Here is a 5,019-nt window from a genome sequence, read left to right as displayed (position 1 = left end):
ACTTCTTCCAGTGACGCTAACTATACAAGTCAGTACCATTGTCAAATAAAATGTTTTGACACCTGCATGACAGACAATAATAACACAAAAAACGTGAATAAAGTATCGCAGTGCTAAATAAAATACAGAAATTGTCTAACTTTGCTCTAAAATTTGGTGTTTGGAAAATAATACAAACCGTAAGTGATGGTTTTGTTTGTATAAGTAATTACATCTGAATTAGTAAACCATAAAGTAAATACAACTTTTGTAACAACAGTATTCGTGAAATTATGTTTCAAAAACGGTCAATAATGTCGTAGAAACTCGTTCACATCGAGACAGCATTCCTTTAAAATTACCATATGCAGTGGATTTCATTATAATGACAGTGTTATTTCTGGTGGATACAATGTTGCATACATCAGACAGGTGTGGAGTTATTTTCTGTCAGTCCACAGAAGACTGGAAATAATGTTATCTTTAGTTTACGTGCGATGCTTTAGTAAGTAATTATCAATCACTGCCTATTGGAAATTACCTGTCACAGATGTTCTACTACTATCCGCTAGATGGTGCTCTACCTACGACTAAATAAAAAATGCCAGTCTCAAAATTCCAGTTGATACCAAGCACTTGCAACTACTTTAACATACGGTAGTAAACAGATCACTACATTTACTTTCCCATGGCCTGCATGCAGGTAGGTGCAACATAACTACTTACTGATTGGGCTGAGAACATGGTATAATAATAGGAGTTGGTTTAAGCACATCTGTTCCCAGACAAACTCACAATGAGACACCAAACTTTTCCCAAACCCAAAAGCCCTATTCGGACGGGATTCGTTTTACTGGGGTGGTTAGGTAATATACACTAATATACACTACCGGTCAAAAGTTTTAGAACACCTACTCATTCAAGGGTTTTTCTTTATTTTTTAATATTTTATAAATTGTAGAATAATAGTGAAGACATTAAAACTATGAAAGAGCACATATGGAATCATGTAGTAACCAAAAAAGTGTTAAACAAATCTAAATATATTTTATATTTGAGATTATTCAAATATCCACCCTTTGCCTTGATGACAGCTTTGCACACTATTCGCATTCTTTCAACCATCTTCATGAGGTAGTCACCTGGAATGCATTTCAATTAACAGGTGTGCCTTAAAAGTTAATTTTGGGAACACGAACACAAAATAACACATTTGTAATTGTAGTCCCGCCCAAATCTTCCATGGCAGTACTTTTTACATGGCAGGAGAGTAACAGCCAGAATAATCTACTGTTTTTGGAGAACTCCATGATCCTCTGATAATACCAATCCCGTACGAATCGATGTCTGCGTTTGACAGATGTTGCTCACGTTTTGAGCAAGAAAACAATAACTGATTCGATCAATTGAACGAAGTGTTGCGCATAGCCTATATATGAAGGTCCTATATGTATCAACCTTCACAATGAATGCTTTTGTTCATATGTTTTGTGCGTATGAATTGAATATTGCCAAATGCATCAGTAAAAACTATTGCGCCTATTTAATGTAACCCTTGCTGTCAATAGATCTCAAAGCAGCATACAACTGACCTAAATGTTTGGAAATTCTATGTTCACTTTCATATCCATAGTCTTAAAACGCATCTCAAGTGCAAGTGCACTGTTTAGCTCACATTGCAAGACTGGGGGCATTTAGGACATCTACTGCGGATCGCAAAAATATCCTAATGATGATGATGATGATGATCACACTTCTCCAATACAAATATTATGGCGACACAATGGTTTAGAAACGTAGAAACCAAGCTCGAGTGATCAGCATAGCCCTGTTATCGCCTGGACTTAACTTCAGGCCTAGGAAAAAAACTCCAGTTTTCCGTCATAACTGTCAATTTATTTTAAAATATATAAAGAATTACAGGGGGCAGGTTGGAAAAATAGTCCTCTGTAATAACAGACATTCTGGGGTAATAATTACATAACCAACGTTCTCCAGTAATACTAGTCCTGTGCAAATAGGGTTTTACTCCATTGTTATTGAGATACAGTATAATCCCTGTCCTGCTTTAACATTGGGTTTCTCTGAGATTGTGACCTCTCTCTAAGGGCAAACCCTTCTGTTTCTCAGTCAATTACGAACACCAGTTTATTTTCATCTTCCTCTCAACATCTTAACACACCCTCCTCTATTCTAGCCACTGAGGGCCTTACAGGCAGCCATGTGAGTAGTTGGGTATTGACAGTCATGGGTGTGAGGAGAGGAAGATGTATGCCTCAGGCCTTTTTTCAGGGCCTCTACTCGTGGTTGTCCTCAAGCAAACCTCATATGGAGGAAGACTTCAACTTTAGTGATATACACTCGCTTGTGAAAGTCCCCTTGCACAGTCTTCACATTCTTGCTGCCTTAATTAAATCTACAAAGGGAATACATTTGATTTTTTTCCTAATGATCTGCAAAACCAACTCCACATTTTCAAAGTGAAAGAAAAATTGTAGAACATTTTCCAAATGAATACAAATACAAATATATGAAAATGTTATGATTGTGTATGTCTTTACATCTCAGAGTTAATACTTGGTGGAAGAACCTTTGGCAGCCATTACAGTTGTACATTATTTTGAATAAGATTCTACCAGCTTTGCACAAGTCTTAGGGCAACATTTATTCATTGTTTTTGTCACAATTGCTCAAGCTCAGTAAATTTGGTTGGGAGTCATTGATGGAATATTCAAATGTTGTCTCTGATCTTCAAGCAAATGTACGCCAGCAGTAAGACTGGGTCATTAAGGAACACTCAACATCTCTCTAGTATGTCTTTGGCATGAAAAAGTGTGTTGTTGTCCTGCTGAAAAATTCAACTCTATCCCAGGGTTCAGAAGACTGAGGCAGCGTTTCCTCTAACTTTATATCTGGGCTTTTCTCCTTCCATATTTATTTTGATCCTGACAAATTCCCCAGCCCCTGCCAATGAGAGGCATACCCATAACATGATGCTGCCACCACAATACTTGAAAATACAAAGGGATCAACAACATTGCGTACATTGAGCTCAGGGAAATTGGGCTACTTTGAAAACAATGTCGCTAGGGAAAATGTATTGGTCGCGGGTTGCAGGTTTTTGGGCTATTTCTAAGTTGCACCGCAGCTGCCATGTAATTTCTCTTAAAAATATATATATTTTACTGTGACCTGCTGCTGACTGTCATGCAGTGAGGCAGGCTGTTACTAGTGACTGGTCGTTTGCGAACGAGTCGGCTGTAAGAGCTGGCTCTTGTAGGTGAACGTTGGGAGCCGGCTCGCATATCAGAAGAGCCAAATATATTTATAAAAAAATACAGATATGAATAATCAAAATATTTACATTAATAGAATTAACTAATTCAAAAGAATTGAAAAATAAATAAAATAATATAGGCCTAAATGCTCAAGCGCACACATTCGTTCTGACTATCTGCTCAGACTAACAGCCTCACCTGTTGTTCCTGTCAATCAGACACGCAGTGTCAACCAATGAACCAAAGATGCGTGAGGGAGGGCCGAGCCAACTCACACAGTCACACACTTAGCAACTGAGGAGAGAGGAAGGACAGCTGTGAAAAAACAGCTAGAAAAGGAGTCGGAAGCACAGTAGCATTTGGATGCATTTTAATAACGTAGACAATGTTAGAGCACAGTGTAGAATTTTCCAAATCAAAATCTCATATAAATCCGGTTCTATACACAACCTAAACCGGCATATGCGAACTGTGCACCCAACTGTGAAGCTAGCTGTAGCGGAGCTACGAGAAACTAGCGGGCCTGCTAGTGATAGTGGTGGAGCCAGCACCTCCACACGTGGAGATGTATCCACTCAGTCAAGTAGGCCTACAACGTGACCCACAGCAACGCAGTCTTCTATGGACCAGTTTATGCCAAAGTCTATGTCTGTAGCAAAACAAGGCCAAATTGATATTACATTGGCTAAAATGATTGCCACTGATTTCCAGCCATTTTCGATATTGAAGGACAGAGGTTTTTAGAAATTATAGCAATAGTCTAAATCTAATGTACACAATTCCAAGCAGGAAAACCCTATCCAAATCACTTATTCCACAACTGTACGAGAGCACACATTCTTCAGTATGGGAAAGAGTCCAGAAAGCTACTGCAGTTCGCCTGACTGCTGGACATCAAGGGTAACCACTTCTTACATGTCAATTCATTGAAGATTTTTCGATGTCTAGCTGTCTTCTGGACTGCTTCTGGACTGCTTTGAGTTCAGCGACAGACACACCTCAGAGAACTTGGCAGAGGAACTGTTGAGAGTGGCCAGAGAATGGCAAGTAGATGGAAAAGTGGTTTGTTGTGTTAGCGACAATGCAGCTAAAATAACCAAAGCCATGAAAATTTTAAAAAGGACTCATCCATGACTTGCCCTCACAATCAACCTGATTCTAAGAGATGCTCTGAAGAGATGCTCCTCCAAAGATCTGCGGATCCTCTGAGCTGGTGGAAGAACAAGGCCTCTGTCTACTCACAGCTTACTAAAGTCATGACAGGGACACTGCATAGTGGCCACATCCCTTCCCTCTGAGAGCGTCTTCTCGAAAACGGGACAAATCATTTCTGAGAGAAGAAACCGCTTCAGCCCCTCAAGTTAGGCAGCTTGCATTTCTGAATGCAAATCTCTCATAAAAGCAAAAATAAGTATTTGGTCAATAACAAAAGTTTATCTCAATACTTTGTTATATACCCTTTGTTGGCAATGACAGAGGTCAAATGTTTTCTGTAAGTCTTCACAAGGTTTTCACACACTGTTGCTGGTATTTTGGCCCATTCCTCTTTGCAGATCTCCTCTAGAGCAGTGATGTTTTGGGGCTGTTGCTGGGCGACATGAACTTTCAACTACCTCCAAAGATTTTCTATGGGGTTGAGATCTGGAGACTGGCTAGGCCACTCCAGGACCTTGAAATGCTTCTTACGAAGCCACTCCTTCGTTGCCCTGGCGGTGTGTTTGGGATCATTGTCATGCTGAAAGACCCAGCCAAGTTTCATCTT

Source organism: Oncorhynchus nerka, linkage group LG18, assembly GCF_034236695.1.
Source record: "Oncorhynchus nerka isolate Pitt River linkage group LG18, Oner_Uvic_2.0, whole genome shotgun sequence".
NCBI lineage: Eukaryota > Metazoa > Chordata > Actinopteri > Salmoniformes > Salmonidae > Oncorhynchus > Oncorhynchus nerka.
This window is presented reverse-complemented; position numbering follows the sequence as displayed.